Here is an 18,394-nt window from a genome sequence, read left to right as displayed (position 1 = left end):
TATCTCAATAAACCCAATCCAGTGCAGAAAGAAGGCCAGGAGGATCACTAAAGAGTCAATGATGTTAAGTTTATGTTGAAGACCAAAGAAGCTGTGGACTCATGTCAGAGTAAGAGCTACACACTTGGAAAGGAAGAGAGCTTAGTTGCAAATACGTGGTGCCTTCTTTGCACGTCTTTTCACCTGTGCTGCCAGACTGTTGGATAAAATAATCCACAGTCAGGCAGGTCTTTCTCCCTCAGTCACTGTCTCACATGTCAGTCTACTTCAGAAATGCCTCTACAGATACATGGAAAGACGTCTTTGCCAACCTTAATTTTTTTTCTTTTCTTAATTCAGCAAGTTGAAAAAGAAAGCCAGTTATCACAAGACCACTTTTGCCAATTTGAAATTCCATCGTATCTCCTAATGATGTACTTAGTTTCTAGTTAAAGACAATAATGATGGCGTGAGTCTATGTAAAATGACCTAACTATCCCTTATAACCATAAAATGTACTAATTCTTTCCCAAGTTCACTAAAGAATGTCTGTCCTTCTAACATATCATAAATAAAATATTACAACATAGATTAATTAAGCATTAAGTACTAATATTAACTAACTCAATGCCATGAAAAATGAGTAGAAACTAAATAAAGGGTATCTAAATCCAGATGTATATGTGCACAAGTCTATTTATAAAATGGTAAGGAAACACTCATGACAATTACTATTATCACAGCAATAGCTAGTCACAATTTTATAGTTGAAATTTGTAGCTGCCTTCTTTTCATTATGTTCTTTTCATCTTCAACATTCTCATCAATAACATCTTACCTACATAAGTAAGAGGTGTGTGACTGTTTAGCATCATGCCAGGGTTGTATTGTTATATTTTCTCTTTTACCCCATTCACAAGAAATTGTAATAATAGGGCTCTAGGGCTCTCCTATATTCCAGACATACTTTTTCTCACTATTACTGTAGAAGAGTGGTTCAAAATCTCCCTCAGAGTCATGATAATCACCACCAATAAGGCTGTAACTCTATTCTTAGCCAGTTAATTCAAATGAATGATGAACTCAAAGTCTAAGCTACCAGTTCGACTGAACTATCGTACTGGTGGGGGGGGGGGGCATTTCCCTCTGTAGAGCCAAGATACCCAGGCCAGAAGACCATAAATTTATGGACAAAGGAAAAAAAATTAGGTGGACCCTGAGGAGTGATGGTGAGTAATCTGATTCTTATTTCCAAAATTCATGAATCCTGTTTATATGAGAAACGGTACTACATGTTGGGCACTGATTCAGAGCACACACAGACTTTGGGAGAAACTTTCTCCAGCCACGTACTCTATTTTTGCCTGACACTTTGGTAAGGATAAATAAGAGCTAACATATAGCCTTAAATGTATAATGAAAGTTACCTTTATGCCTTGACAAAATATCAATAGCCATAATAACTCAATATCAAGTTGAGTCACTTGCAAGTATCATAGACTAGAAGATGTTTCATTTTGTAAAATCAAACTTCCTGAATTCATCTCCTGCTGTCCCTATCACGTGTTACCCCCAATCACTCTTTGACTCAGTTCTCAAAGTTCTTAAGAGTATAGAACGTGTTTCTTGGTAAGGTCGTGAGTACAGAATATTGCTGAAGGATAAAATGCCATGAGGGTGCTGTATCAACACATCAGTTCTCAGAACAGTTTCTGCACATAAAGCCTTCATCTGACCACTTGTACTCAGGGATGCAGCAGCACTTCTTTCTCTTCATTTTGTCTTAGACACCAAATTTGATCCTTGTCTGTTCTTCCTCTCCCCCACTCTTCAGTACTCCCCCCTTTCGTTTTCCATTAGAAACGAGGTGTATATTCACTCCCCTTCTTCTTACCTTGGCATTAGTGAGAACGTTGGAAGAACAGTGACACATGGAACACTTGATTGATGTTTAGGAGCACAACACTGAGAAAGTTCCCTGAGCTTCTCAATTGGACTGCGTTTTCCTGGAACTGTAGCGAAAAGGAACAAAGAAGTAAAGCATAGTTTCTGCTTTTCTTCTTATTGCTGCCATGGGGATAAAGATCAAATCTTTATCTGTGATTATCCATCAGACAAATGAAATCAAATACCTAACTTGCAGTCAAGGCTAGCTGCATGCTCTCTTTCCGAACACACCCGTCTTCTATTCTTCAGTTTTCTTCATTCCAGGCTTACAAGGTCTGAGAAGAAATATCTTTGCCGCCATTATCTATACAATGTATGGATTGCCACTAAATTGTAAGTATTTTCTGGACAAGGACATGGCCCTCCCCTAGGCATATAAGAAACTTAGTACATGCCATGTGAGTGTATGGAAGTTCCAGGGAGGCCTGGTAAAGACCATGATACAAAACAACATTTTTGCCCCATTCGGGTCTTTCCCTTAAGATAAGTGGGTCATAGACATTTAAACCCTTAGGTTAACAGTATGAAAAAGAAGGAAATGTGGGTCACATGTCTGAGGCTTTGCTTGAATGGCTAGATTTGGAGCAAAAGAGTATAACCTTCTCTCCATAATAAGGACTCTCAGTGGTCTGATTTGCAGAAATCATAAGAAACTGCTTGATGCACACAGAATATGATGAGCCACAAGGCGAAGAAACTGTGAATCATCCGACATCATTTGTTAAGGAGAATGACAAGATGCCCTGTGTATCTGAGAGGCTGCAGGAAAAGCAATGGATAGAAATTGATTTATTTGAAGAAGAATTCTGTGGCCCCTTCAACTCCTAGTCATTTTCCTTCTTATTGGTGATGGAAGTGGGCAGGTTTTTGACTGATTTTTTAACCTAGAAGGACTTGCCACTAATAGAACAGTGACGAAAAGTCACTCTCTGAAGTCCAGATGGATGGATGACTTGGGAAAAAATTTCTGAATTGAAAAATTGTACCCTAAAGGGAAGCTCATTAAATCCTAGTAGTAACCAAAACATACAAGGCTCAGAGTAAACAGTTTGCAAATCTCAAGATTCATTAACTCCCAAGCCAAGTTTGCATGAGAAGAAATGACTGCTGGGGAGGGGACACTTTGATCATCAAGCCACCTGCAAGGCCTGCAGGGACCTCCAAGGATGCAGCTTTCAAGACTCATCCCCCTGACTGTATTAATCTATTTGGTGCTCTGTTTGTCTCTCTGGATGTCTGTACTTTAGTTGCAGAGGGAGCGGAAAGCCCAGATTTACCAAAGGATAGTTTTCTTTTGGTCTCCTTCCCCCTCTCCTCTGAGTGGTTCCAACATGAAGAGGAAGGAGTATTGAGTGACATTACTGCATTCCAACTGGGACCAAAATATACTATGTCTGGGGCCTTGATATCACTCAGCCTTAAGTTTTATTTTATAAGTGAAGAATGTAAAATAAGCCAACATTTAGTATGCTAATATAATATATATGTTTGTGTTATATGCAAATTTTCATTCAAACCATTTTAAATGTTCAGTTTGGTTGTACAAATCACATCCACGATATTTTGCAAACCTCCATTATCCATCTTGAGAATTTTTCATTTTCTAAAACTTTGCCCCACTACAGTCACTTACAAATCTCCTCCCCTCTCAACATTGTCAACAAGTATTCCATTTTTCTGGCACTGTGTGTGTGGAAGCTCACAGAAGTAGAATCAGATCATTGTCATTTTGTCACTGCCTTATTTCACATGCTTTTAAATTTCGTCCATGTTGTAGGGTGTATCTGAAATCCCTTTATTAAACTTTAAGCTGTTTTTTTTTTTTGCCTGTGTCTGATATGTCTGTGTATATAATCATGTTTGTAAGCACAGGCAGACATGTGCCAGGGTGTGTTTATAAAGGTTGGAGGACAATTTTGATGTTGAACCTCACCGCTCATCCTGTTGAGGCATGTTTTTTTCTTATTTATTGCTGCATATACAAGGCTAGCTGACTTGCTTGGGAATGTCTGGGGACTCTCCAGACTCAACCTCTCAGCTTGCAGTTGGAGTGCTGGAGTTATGGAAACATACTACCTGTGCCTGCCAGGATTTACTTTAGTTCTGCAAATTTAAATTAAGGTTCCAGCTTGGAAAATAATTTCATGGTTATCCTTTGAAAACCACTACCCTAGGATCTTCGTATTCCCTGTAACTGAGCTTCTATCCAGGCTTAGGATTCTTTTTTTTTTTTGAAAAAATTTCCGCCTCCTCCCGGCCTCCCATTTCCCTCCCCCTCCTCCCACTCCTCTCCCCCTCCCCCTACTCCATTCTCCCTCCCTCTCCAGTCTGAAGAGCAGTCCAGATTTCCTGCCCTGTGTGACTCTCTGAACATGGCGAACAATGAAGGCTGATGAGAAGCCAAGAACAATGGCACTAGGTTTCGATCCTACCTAGGCTTAGGATTCTTCTTTAAACATTTCATTCACAGACCAAAGCATCATCTCAGTCTTCATCACTAAAGCACAAGTGGAGTTTTTCAGTGGGTGGCACACTTTTATATGAAGGAAGCAAAGATGAATGCTGACTTACAAGTAGGTGAATGAATATTTTACCATTACTGCAACTTAAGAGACATGACTACCCCAAGTCAGTTTGAATAGGAGAGAGTGCCTAATAAGTGTGTGGCAGTCAGAAAAGAGACCTGTCAGAAGTGGCTCTTTAATAGCTGGGAGAAAAGAACGGAGCATCCTACATAGGGAATGTGCACATATCTTCCTTTCCATTCTGGACTGAAGCCTCTCTTAAAGGCTGTTAAGTGTGTGTGTGTGGGGGGGGGGGTGGGGGGGGGGAGGGGGGTGGGGGGGGAGTGTGTGATTTTCAATTCACAGAAATTTTCCCAAAGAGAATTTGCATCTTTTGTCAACACCATAAATAGGAGAAGCCATCTGATCCTATAACAGCAAGAAGTTTATTTCTGTTCAGCAGATGAGATAGGGCATGCAAAAGGGATGAGAGCTGGAGAGGCCCAGATTGAGCTGTTGAGAACTTCTGAGCTCCCAGGCTGGAGACCTGGTTTGCAGTATTCTGAGCCACAGTGAACCTCCTTTGGACCAAAGTTCTGAAAACACAGCGGGTTTGGGTGACTTAAACTACCATACCTCCCCCCCCCCCGGGCCATTATATACACTCTAATAAATAATCAGAGTAAATGAGTTAATAGCAAACACTGGTTCTATCCAGGTGTTTCATCTGTAAAATGGCCTTGCAGTTATTTTACAGTTATAGGGTTTGGTTTTGAATCTGTTTTTGTGGGGATGGCTGGTTGGCCTCCCCCTAAAATAAGTGAAACAAGGGAGGAGGGAGAAAGCATTCTGACTCATCAAAGGAGTTTTATGATAAATAAGAGCCCAGTTAAAATAGTATCATAGTTATTGTTAACTTGTTTTTTTTAATTTATTTATTTATTTTTAAATATTTATTTATTATTTATTGTGTATACAATATTCTGTGTGTATGCCTGCAGGCCAGAAGAGGGCACCAGACCCCAATACAGATGGTTGTGAGCCACCATGTGGTTGCTGGGAATTGAACTCAGGACCTTTGGAAGAGCAGGCAATGCTCTTAACCTCTGAGCCATCTCTCCAGCCCCCTTAATTTATTTATTTATTAAAGATTTCTGTCTCTTCCCCGCCACCGCCTCCCATTTCCCTCCCCCTCCCCCAATTAAGTCCCCCCCCCACCTCAGCCTGAAAAGCAAATGGCTCCTGAGGGCAGGATTCCTTTTATTGTTACAGAACAAAAGTACAATTAGAAAAACAAGCTGTACATGAACACAAGAGTCAAATGCTTTCAAAACTGTGGCAACAGTGTGAATCACTGACCCAAATCCGCATCTCTGTGTTCATTGATCTGCAGCTAGAGAACATGTTTTGGTGTCTTATGGCTATTAGCCTTGCACTGTGATGGAATCCTTGGGACAGAAATGGAGTGACTCCATCTTGTCCTCAGAGACTTTCCGTGTCTCATCCTAGGCTCTTTGCTTACGCTGTTGCTCTTGAAGACTGATAAAGGCTAGACATTCCATCCAAGAGCTCAGTGTTTCTTAGTCCTTGTTGAACATATGTTAGATAGTCATATTCATTATACAGAAGCGCTAATGCTGGCCTGGTAAATCACTGAGACATAGACATAAACTTACATTATGTTAAAGGCATTATATATTTGGGGGTTTGCATAATGCCTCCCTGAGGCTTACCATAGCCTGTAGCTCTTCCTACTCTGTCATCTGCTTTGCCCAGACAAACATTTCCTCTTTAATTGCTTACTTTGGTATTTACATCAAAATCTCTAAATAACAAGCTCATTTTTGTGAGTTCTCTTTTCCCCAGTTTTATTAATTAACTTTTGACTTCTCATTAGGGAATTGTACATGGTACTCATTCCCTGCTGGCCTGCCTACTGATTCCCCAGCTTATTTTCTCTGATCTCTATCTAACACAGTTGCAACATAATTCTTTTACATTAATATTTATTATGTAAAATATTCTTCTTATGTTCAGACTGATCACAGTTGGGACTTGTGAGCACAAAATTTTGTCATTTTCCCCTTTTTATGAAAGATCTTGGTTTCATCTAGCATTAATAATTTAACCCCCCTTTCATCTTCTTCATTAATTTCATCCATATTCCTATTTGTTTAGTTTTCTAGATATCATGACCATACCTTTAAATTCTTCAATAATTGAACGAATTTTGTCTTAGCACTTTCAAATAAGTTGAATTGTATGAGTTTTTTCTTATTAAAAAAATATTTGGCAAGGTGTGGTGATGCATGGTTTGAAGCCACCCAGGGTTACTCAGTGAGGTGGATGGTCTTGTTCCTTCATAGAGAAATTCTTCAGCAAACTCAATTACAAGTCTTTCAGGGATTTTTATTCAGACTCTGTTCCCTTCTCACCACAGAGACAGAACTCAATGTTCTCAGTTCTGCTAACTGAGCTATCACGTGTCCATTTGTTTTCAGCTTCCCAAGTGTCTCTCTCTCTCTCTCTCTCTCTCTCTCTCTCTCTCTCTTTCTCCCTCTCTCTCTCTATCTCCTTAAAAATTCTTTATTTATTCTTTAGTGTTTGTTGCTTTTGTATATTTCTGGGCCTTCAGGAAAGGACCAAAAAAAAAAAACCCATGCATATTGGATTTGTCATCTTTTGCCACACAATGAATGCAACTTAATCATCATCAATAATGACCTGAAGTATAGATGTGTATGCAAGAGCATCACTTGGATGTTATGAATTCCTACTTGTCACTAAACTCAGAAACTCTCTTTCCTGACAGGAAAGCTACACAGGAAATCAGTGCATATGAACATGGATGACTTTGCCAACTCGGTATTCATATGACAATTATTTGGAGATAATGGCATGGCAGCTATTGGGAGGAAACCCACCAACAAGCAACACAAAACCTTATGTTTAGAATTCACAAAAACTGATATTGAATTCAAACAAAGATGACCAAAACAGTTAAGGAATTTAAATAGAACCAACCACAAGGAAGTTTAGGAGTGGGAAGGGTGGGAGTTAAAGGCATGAGAAGATTTAGAGAACATGAGAATTTATCCTATTCAGGCAAATTAGAAATCATGCAACCCCAGGGATACTGGAGTATGAAGTAATGTAACAGATTTACTTATAATGTATGATTATAATGTAAGCATAGTCAGAAAGTTTGATATGGACCAGACTGTAAGTGTTGTCAATGTTACATAGCTTAGATATTAAACTATAGACAATAATCAAGCATAGAAAAGCTCCCATCCCATTTAAGAGAAATGAAGTCACATGGAGAGATCACAAGGGACCCATTTATACTCACTAATAGTATCCCATAGAACTTTGTCCACCTCTATCACCGCTCAACCTATTAACTTGACTTTTCATGGTTATTTTTCATTTATTTCAGTCCCTTTGTAAACAGCTGAGACAGAATGTCCATCCTGAGCCAGTACACAGCCATTACAGCTGTAGCTGATGAATTCAGCCTCATCTTCAGACATTCTTGATCAGTTCTCTCCCTAAAGTGCATACTATAAGCTGCTTCCAGCCATGCAACACAGGAACAGATGTGTTCTGCTAGAGACTCAGTTCTTCTCTGTCTTTCAAAGTTTCACACATTAGGAGATCCCAGTTTTCCTTGTGTGATCTAACAATTTCCTTGACAAAATACAAGTACAATATCGGAAGTGGTCAGGGATGATGCATCTCAATTTTGTGTTCTCTAAAGAGAGCAGTGTGAGGGACAGAGAGGGGGACTAAGAAAGAATGAAGCAGACAGAGATTGAAACACTAGCTTCACCATATGGTTATTATGTCTTGAGGGGGGCAAGTCTCTGATTCTTTTCCTTAAAATACTGAAATATGTATATATTCATAAGTTTATTCTAAACACCAAATGAGGTAATTTGCTTGAAAAGAAATATTAAAATCTTAAATATCAGAACCAGTTAAATAGTATACATTTTAGATTGTAAAGTATATATCTTCTTAATATTTGTATTTCCCTGGTTTAATACAAGATAAGAATTTTAAATATTGACTTTGAAGAAAAGTCCTGTCTAGGCTGGATTTTACAGTGGTTCATGGAGAAAATATGAGTTAGTGGGGTTTTCTTTGAGCTCTGCTCTTCTCTGCCCTCTGTGAGCTTTCAGCTTTCCAGTCACTTTATTTTTTCTGTCTTGCTGGGTTCTTGTTGATAATTTCCATCTCTTCTTTTAACCGCAGAATATAAAAAGTGGTGTCTTACTGTCAAATACTGTTTCTAACCCAATTTAGGAAGACTTTGGCTATAAATATCAAAAAAAAGTCTCTAGCTTCCTTAAATATTATGAAATGAAGATTTAAATGTAAATCTTGCAACCAGGCTTAGTTCAGTCACGTTGCTTCCACAGCCCAGCAGTGCTATCAATGACCCATTCTGCTGATTACAGTGCAGGCTTAATGCTCAGGTATCTTCCTCTGTGGAAGGGTGACTTCCACTAAGCATGCCTATTTTTTGCTCACACCAAGTAGACAGAATTTATAAATTAAATATATAATGACTACAATTATGGAGCATTTGAGTTTTCTTCAGCATTGTTGGGCTATATATAATGTCTAGTCGCACATCCAGCACTTCCTTAAGATTTCACCATCCCCTGCCAGTAGCTCTACTTGTGGAAAACTGAATGAGACTCTCTCCCTCTGGGTTCAAAGGCTGCCTTAGTGGCTTTGTTAGGACGAAAGAATCGAGACACAGTGCTATTTAGACAGCTGTTCATGTCCAAAATGTCTCCTTTTTTTCTTGAAAAAAATTACATTTCTCTATGAAAAGGTCTTTCCATCCAGTGAACATGCACAAAGGTTAATGAGAAGGGCAGCAGAGTTACATTTTCCCCAAGATGAAGGGATGAGGTGAGTGCTAGAAGTCACTCAGCAAAGAACCCTGAGGCTTCTCTGCCTGTCCTTAAGAACCTTCCTTTCTTCTGGGCTTGCATGGATAAAAACTAAAAAAGAGAGTGCGTTTGTTTCTTCTGCTGGTTGTCCAGACAGAATGATAGAGGTTTTCCCCTTATCAATTAATCCAGACACCTTTTCCCTCAAGTCTCTCAGGAACATTTAGAAAACAACAGGTGAAAGCAAACAAGTTGGCTTGAAAAATGCTTTTCAAAACCCTGTCGGAATCAGTTGTCTTCTGTATTATCCCAAAGTACAGGATAAACAGCCTTTCCTTCACATTCCTGTCTGTAAACAGGATGTAGGTTGAAGATAATGTCCAGGATTTGACAATAATCCACATTTGTACATAAACATATCTCTCAGTTTCCTTAGAGACTTGAAGGCAACCATTTGATTCTGAGCTTACTCAGTCACAATCCTAGCTATTCTTTGAGTTTAGTTCCTTCCCCATCTCTCTCTTCCTTCCTCCCTACTTTTTCCTCTCTCTTCTTTCTTCCTTCCCTCTCATTCCCCTACATTGTTTAAGTACTAAGGACCTGGAGAGAGATTCCTGTGGGGTGTGTGTGTGTGTGTGTGTGTGTGTGTGTGTGTGACTTTTATGTGGGTTCTAAGGCTCTAACTACAGTGCCTATGTTTGCAAGAAAAGCACTTCTCATGGAATTGATCACCCTGTCCCAAGAGGTATCACTCTTTGCAAACAGGAATGTTTCTGCTCTTCACAAATTGCATGATAATGAATGAAAAATACAAAGCAGAGCCTGTACTGGTATAAATTTGGCGTATAGAAAATCTACCTTTGTGTTTAGTTATATTGTGAAATTACAGATTATTGCAAATAATAAAATTAATGTTTTTAAATGGGACAACAAACATAAAAGAGAAAATTATCTTTCTATGACTTGCATAATGGATCATCTATATAGAATCTCAGAGCTGGTAAGAATTGTAAGCATTATATTAGCATAAAGCCACTTGAAAACAAGTGGCAGAATCTCAACTCTAAATAGACTCCAGAAATTAGAGGATTAATTAGAATAATAGCACAGTGATTCACTGTCGAGTGAAGAATGGAACAATCAAATTTCTGAGAGGCCAGGAACAGTGTGACAGTACTAATGAGTTTTGGGGCTGGGGATGCAGCAGGTGGTAGAGTACTTGTCTAGCATTCACGAAGGTCTCCATTTGCACCCTAACACCACAAGAGCCAAACCTGGTTGTAGTAATAAGGGTGGCAGGGCTGTGTTCCCAGCACCCCGACCACCTGCTCGGCTAGCTTATGCCCCGAAATAACAACACACAAACTGTATTCATTTAAACACTGCTTGACCCTTTAAGCTCTAGCCCTTACTGGCTAATTCTGATATCCTGATCAACCCATCTCTAATAATCTGTGAGAACCGGTTTTACCAGGAAGATTCTAGCCTAGTCCATCCTGGGTCGGAGCTTCATGGTGTGTGTCTGCCCGGGAGCGGGGCATGGCGTCTCTCTCAGGCATCTGCTCCCAAGAGGAGAGCTGTCGAGTCTGAGCTCACTTCCTCTTCCTCCCAGCGTTCTGTTCTGTTTACTCCTCCCACCTATCTTCTAACCAATAAAATGGGCCAAGGCAGTTCCTTTATTAGCCAATGACCTTCCTCCATCACCTGGTAACATATGCTTATAATCCCAGGACTTGAGAGGTAGAATAGAGAGGTTCAACATGATTCTCCGCTATATAGTGAGTTCTGGGCAAGCCTGAAACACAAAAGACCTTGTCTCAAAAACCTAAGTCAAACTGTAGCAACAACAACAACAAAAAAACAAACAAACAAACAAAAAACAAACAACAAATACTTGAGCCACTACAGTTGATAGGCTACTATCCTAAAATTTTTAGCAACTTTGTCTAATCTAATGATTTAACAACTATATGTTAGCTCAACAATGTGAATTAAAACACTATGCATTTTCTTTTATTTTCAAAGTAGGTTTCAAAACTCGGGGAGAAAATGGCTCTGTGTTCCGTTCAATAATTCATAAGTGGTAGTCAGTTGGGATTTTTGTTTGTTTGTTTTTTGTTTGTTTTTAGATTTCCCTATGCTGGGTAAGTCTTAACATATATGATTTATATTCATAGAGTCATGGTAGGAATGGCTAGAAGGCTGGATGTAGCTGGGCCATTTCCACTCTCCATGTAGTTAAGTGTCTTTCTGTGGCCTCATTCATATAGAAGGTTGATTAGGAACATGAAAAAAAGATCTTTCAAGAGAGAAAGAGTAGTGCTTGCCAGGTGGTTCAAGTCTGGGCCGGGACGTAGACCTTAAGGTACATTCTGAACCAGTCCCAGAATCTCAGTGATTTAAGAAGAGGAGGCTAAAACCACCTCTCCAAAGGAGAGGTATCAAGGACTTTGAGAACACCTGTAAAGTGTCATGGCCTGGTGCGTTAAGCATGGCCTCCAGCATTTTCATGAAAGTTATAGTAAGAGAAGCTGAACGACTCTTTCCAAGCCTTATAGTTCAACAGCAACAACAAAACCAGTGCATTTGAACTCAAGCAGTCTGCCTTTTCAACCTGTTTTTAATCACAATATTTAAAGCTATCTTTTTTCAAAGAGTCTGACTTGAGCTCTCTTACTCTCCCAATGTAGGAAAAGTCACCGTCTGCTCTGAGCTCAGAAAATCTCAGATTCCAATTTAAAATCCCATGAAATGTTCCAACTGGGCTATATCTTTGGATCATTAAGTGTGGTCAAAGGGTGGAGGTATTCCATTTGACTCCGACTAGGTTCTGGCAAAGTTTTAGCACCAAGTAGTATGTCTGTTACTAAAAACTGTGATAAAGAGTCACACCCGCTCAAGGCCAAGGACGATGTGGTCCTACCCAGGACTTTAACTCAGCATTTAAATTAGCACCCTCACAATCCCAGGAACACATAAATAGTTTCTCCCAGAGCTCATTGCCTGTCAGGATGCCCATTACTGTTTAAAGAACTTCAGGCTTCAGTGAACAGATGAGAGAAGTGCTTTGGAGTGCTAAGGCCATTCCCAGTCTTTGTATTAGAATTGTGCCATAAAGACCCATCAAGAGAGTATATGGTCCACTTAAACCTCCCACGTTTTCACTATGAGATCCCCAGAGTCCAGCACAGTTAGATGGCTGGGTGGAAAACAAACAAACAAACAAAAACCAACAACAACCCAGTTCAATGCAGTTTACAAAGCATCTGTTGAACCATCAAGCTGGTGGGTTATCTCCTCAGAAAGGCTGATAATTTTGACAATGAGGACAATAGTAGATGTGGGAAATGTGAAGGAGTCCTTAGAGAGTTCTAATTCCTGGGCCAAATGTGTCTATGCAAATTCTTTAAGGGAAGAGAAGCTCTACATAGGTAAGTAGTCATTAATGCAGGCAAAGCCCCGCTAGGTACCAGAGCACTAGAGAGCAGAAGCCACCATCACATCAGTTTCCAGGAAGCTGAAAGAGTCTGTGCAGCCAGGTACCATCTTTTTAAAGAACTACTCTTAGAGATAAAATATTAAAATGTAAAATGCATGATCAATAAAGTCTCACCTAATTCAACTGTTAAAGATTTATAAGTTTAATGCCCCTCAAAAAAACTTTTTCTGGAATGCTCATTATCATTTTTTTTTAAATTAAGCTATTTTGCAAATGTACTCAATGTAATAAAATTTAAAAGAAATCCATCACAAAATCCACAAAACAAAGACTTACCTTCTACAACCTGTCCATTGTTCAGCCTTTCCACAGGCTGTATTTGTCTCATGTGCCACTACACTCTCCCACTTCCTACAAGCCAAGTGTCTCTTGGATACTGGGCTGCTTTACCAAAAATCACCAAATACTATTGGCTGATGGCTTATCAGCTCCACCTCTGACAGCTAGTATTCAGACATGCTCAGGAAATGTCCTGTATTAGAACGACTTATGAGTTCAGAACCAATACTTCAAGGGGTGGACCACCATTTCAATTGTTTCTGAACATTGGGTTGATCTGAGCTATGAAAAAAATCCATATCCACTGACTGTTCTTGGGCAACAGTGCCCCTCAATTACCAAAAGTGGACAAGAGTCACAAGACAGGAATTCAAGCTTTCTTCTGCTTCCTCTTACCACAAAGATGATTCATATTCACTGAGAATATTAATATTAATAACTGTAATAATAGAAATGGATAAATACATATGCATGAGTTGGCATAGTCATATATATACATACATATATATGTTTATATATTCACACAGCATAATACATAAACATATGACAAAAAGTTCTAACTCCATTGTGCCAGGAAAACATAAACAAAACAGTGAATGAAAACTAAATCTTTCCTGAATAATTGCCTTGTATGTGTGTGATACAAATCAGCTTAGGTATGAGTGATTCTTTTTCTTACATGAAAATATTGCTAGGCAAAGGTTGGATAAAGAAGAAACAGCTGGTTAAACCACTAAAGGGCATGAAATACCAGCTCAACAAAAATCTTTTGGACCATCAAGTGTACCCTGTAGTTTCTGGATATATGCCAACCAGTTTTGACAACTAAATTATAGAATTTCGGTAAAGATAATGAAATCAAAGAAACAAAAAGACACTCTTTTTTTATATCTGCAATTGAGTCAATGGAATATGATTAAGACTACATAGATATGTTATAGGAACGAGTATGAATGAAGATGGCGCCTATGGAGGTTTCAGCTTCCCGTGTCCCAGAAAAGAAAGAACTAGACCACACTGCAGACAATTATAAAAATAGAAACAATTGATTAAGAGAACACTCCCAAATGTGAAAGTTGAATATAGAGCTGGGACGGAGAACAAAGTGATAATGGGTCACAGATACTCACAAACTGTTTCACACACCACCACCTACCCCTTACAAAGCCTCATCTCAAGGCTATTACTCCTGATGCTCTTTTGTTATGTGTAAGCTTGCTAGAGAGGGGCTTCTGGCCCTTCTTTCAACTTTATTCAAATGTTGATCTTGATGCCACTCTTTCCACCACACCCTGCTTTCTTGAGTAAGTTTTAGCCACACAGAATAGAGAAGGGAGACCGTCCTGCAGCAGGGTTTCTCACCAACCGCACCATGGATGCTGTGGACTCTGTGAGTGTTTGTTGTGGCAGAATGTCAAGTGCATTAAAGAAGATTCTCTAGCATCATCTTGTGACTTGAGTGAGATATTAATAGCAATTTCTATGCACCCATACTCACCACAACCATGACTAGCCAAATGCTTCCTGCTGGACACCTACATCTCAGTGGGAACCTCTGGCTTACAGTCTGGACTCTGTCACCTCTCTGTTAGACCTTTCTGAACCATCACGTCACCACCCATGCATGCTGTGTGCGAATGTTCGTTACCAAGGCACAGAGTTTAACACTAGAGTCATTTGTTTAAGGTTTTATGTCTTCAAAGAAGAGTCCAATATAAAGTTCCATGGGCAGATAATATTCCACAGGGCTTTGGGTGAGGTATAGCTTCAGGATGACTAGAGAGTATTTATTTTTGAGATTTTTGGAGACAGAATTTCACATTTGTATCCCATACTGGTCATTTATTGTTTAACTGCATCTGGGAGAAGAAGTGGAAACTGCCCACACTTATGTGGGATTCCTCTCTGTATGCTGTGATTACCATTAATGAATAAAGAAAACTGACTTGGGCTGATAAGGTAGAACAGAGCTAGGTGGGGAAAACAAAACTGAATGCTGGGGAAAAGATGGGAAAGTCAGAGAGAAGCTGTGGAGCTCCCACCAGAGACAGACACACTTAAACTTTGCTGGTAGGCCACGACCTCGTGGTGATGCACAGATTACTGGAGATGGGTTAAGTTGTGAGAATTAGTCAATAGGAAGCTAGAGCTAATAGGCCAAACAGTGAATCAAATAATATGATTTCTTAGTGATTATTTGTGTCTGAGCTACCTGGCATTCGGGAAACAAACTAACAGCCTCCTTACAACACACTGACTGCACCTCCATCCTCTGTGTCACGAGCTTATTGATTTACTATATTCTATCTGGAGATGAAAATGGTTATTAAAATAGAAGCACACCAGGAGCAACCAACATTGGCATCTCCTTGCCTTCATACAGAACTCATCCATTTAAAAATACAATTTCTCGAAAAAAGATGCTTTAATGGGAGCTAAATTAGTGACACTTTTAAGTGTCCTTTGCATGTTACTTATGCCCCTAACAATAAATTCGCAAATATCCCCTTTTAATTTTGTCATTTTGTACACTGTGAGGATATATATATATATATATATATATATATATATATATATATATATAATTTAGAAAATCACCAACCTGGGTCTCTGATACATACTTGCGTTTTACCTCTTGTCCTCACTTCTCAATAGTTTGTTAGTGCTCAGGGGAAGTGAAAATTAAAATAAGAACAGCAAGGACAGAAGATCATGACCTTAAACAACAGTGAGTAGCTTTTCTTGAGAGCATGTAATGTTGGAAATTAATACAGTGCTTTCTAATAACTGAAACAAATAACTCTCCACTCATTACTTGGGGCTGTGGTCTCATTGTTCTCTTAGATATTAGATACACACACACACACACACACACACACACACCAAATATCAGTCACATCAGCCCAGTCATATAAAATACTTCAACAAATATATCCTGTAAAAAAAAAGACATTATGCATGTGATTGGAAACTACTTACCATTTGGCATCATTGGCAATTTAATGAGATCTATAACATAATGATGAACACAAAAGAGCCTGTCAAAGACATGGCAGAAAGAGTAGTTACAAAGAAAGAAGCATTAACGTTAACACAGGAAAGAGACCATTGCAAGGATGGAGGAAGAGGCTTGGCTACACCTCCTACATTGAACATGGGTTACTTTAACCAAGCAGTGTGTGCTGAAAGGAGAGTGCTGTGTGAGTGACACATTAAAAGGGCCCAAGGTTCCAAGCACAGGTTTATTCAACCTTTGAGTTCTTTCTGACTATGGCCCACTTCCAGTCTGAAAAGTGCTTTCTCCCTTAGTTAACTGTCTCTGATTCTACCATATTCCACATGTCCCTGATTCATTCAGTTCCAGGGCACAGAAACTTGGAAATCCTAGCAGGTACCCTCTAGACCTTACTCTGTGTCTTTAATAGAGAACTGTGCTTATCTCTGCGTGGAAAAGGAGATGGCTCACACAGAGGTATTTAAATCACATGCTTACAAATCCATTTAGAGTTCTGCTAATTGCTGCCATGGGACACCTTACTTTTTCAAAGTTTACAGTCACTTGCATGGGAAGAACAAACAAAGAGAGTGGATGGCAATTAATTCCAGGTCCTAAGCAGCGTGCAGATGGCAGCTCGAAGGATGAGATGGCATAAGGAGCTCTGGAGGGAGAGATGATGCTCTTCTAAGACAGCGGAATGTGTAAGAGAGAAGGCAGGGTTTAAATTCACTTTGCACAGTGCAGGAGGTAATTCATCTACTCCTGTACATTTGGCTATTGTGAAAGTCAAAAATTCATTTGGTATCTTAAATCCACTAGTGGTGCTGGTTTCCAGAGGCAACCCCAAAGAAATAATACAACCATCTTTTCAAAATGCACTAATATTCTAGTTTGAGAAATTATGATGTTTATTTGAAGATGTAAAGTCTAAGACAGAAATGAACAATCACTGCACGACACTAACAGCTACTGCAAATCACGATTCATTTTGATAAACATGAATAAGCTTTATTTTTAGCTCTGAGGCATAACTTTGCCTGACCTAAGAGTGCAGAGGCTTGCAATAACTGGGAAATTGTAGTCAAACCTGTACTAACAAGTGTAGTTCTCCCAAGAAAACCACCCATCAGTGAACCCTGTGGAAACCCAGGCAATTCTCAGAGACTTGTTGTGATTTTAAAAGTTTCAACATTTTATATCTACATCTCAGTTACCATATATTTCTGTTTCTGAATCTTGCCTCGGAGTTGAAGTGTTTGTGACATCTTGGTACACTTCACTGTCTTTTATTCTGGCTCCATTCCTTCTCTACTGCATAGTCTATATAGCACTCAGAAATAAGGTCGTTGCTTTCATCTTTTGAGGAATTTAAGTAACATTAAATTTGCACAGATACATAAGTGATGTATTTTGATAGGATGTAACTGACAACTAATAATTGATATAAGGTATGGGTGACAATATTGCTGTTATGTTAGAAAGACATCGTTCCTCTGTCCTGTCTGCCTTTCTCTCACAGTATCTCCTAGGCTTTGTATTCAGTATATAAAAGGAAGTGTTTGTGTCAGCCTATTGAATAAGACATAGAGAAGATGATTTGTAACAGAAAATTGAAACCCAAGAGTTAGCAGTTTTATGAATTTCTCAATTCATGTGTTGTTAAGCAATAGCATGAAAGTTTTTGAAATTTTTCTTTCACTGAATGTGTATCATTCAATTATCCCAGTGACCACACAGAATGTATGATTACTTTATATGAGAAAAAGCCATATGATTCTGTTGAAACAAATTATTCTTGAGTCAATATCTGTAAACATATAGTAGGGGAAATATATAATGACTATCCCTTTTTATGCTTTACATCCCTTCCTACACTGGCATCTCAAGATCAAAAACCTATGGATTCTAGAAAGCAGTATAGTTCAGTAATAGAGACAGGTATGGTTGGTGCCATCTGGAGATAGGCGGGCACGTTAAACTTAGCATTAGATAGTGGTGGTTCTGTGGGATTTTGGTACCAACACCACCAACGCAAGAATCTGGATAATTTTTAAGACATGTACATATGTCTTTATTTTTTGTGCACTCTTGTATTTCTCTAAATTAAATTAAAGAACTTTAAAGACCATAAGATGAGTACTACAAAACATTTTTATGGACTGAATTTTAACAAAGAAAACGTGAGATCCAATCAAAAATTTGGTAAGATTAATAATGCACAGGAGTGAACAAATGATGTGGGATTAAATGGAAGCAGAAATTACTCTCATTGGAAGTGAAT

This window comes from Microtus oregoni, unplaced genomic scaffold, assembly GCF_018167655.1.
Source record: "Microtus oregoni isolate MIOR12 unplaced genomic scaffold, Mior012 000012F_ref0000307, whole genome shotgun sequence".
Taxonomy (NCBI): Eukaryota; Metazoa; Chordata; class Mammalia; order Rodentia; family Cricetidae; genus Microtus; species Microtus oregoni.
Note: the sequence above shows the minus strand (reverse complement) of the source record.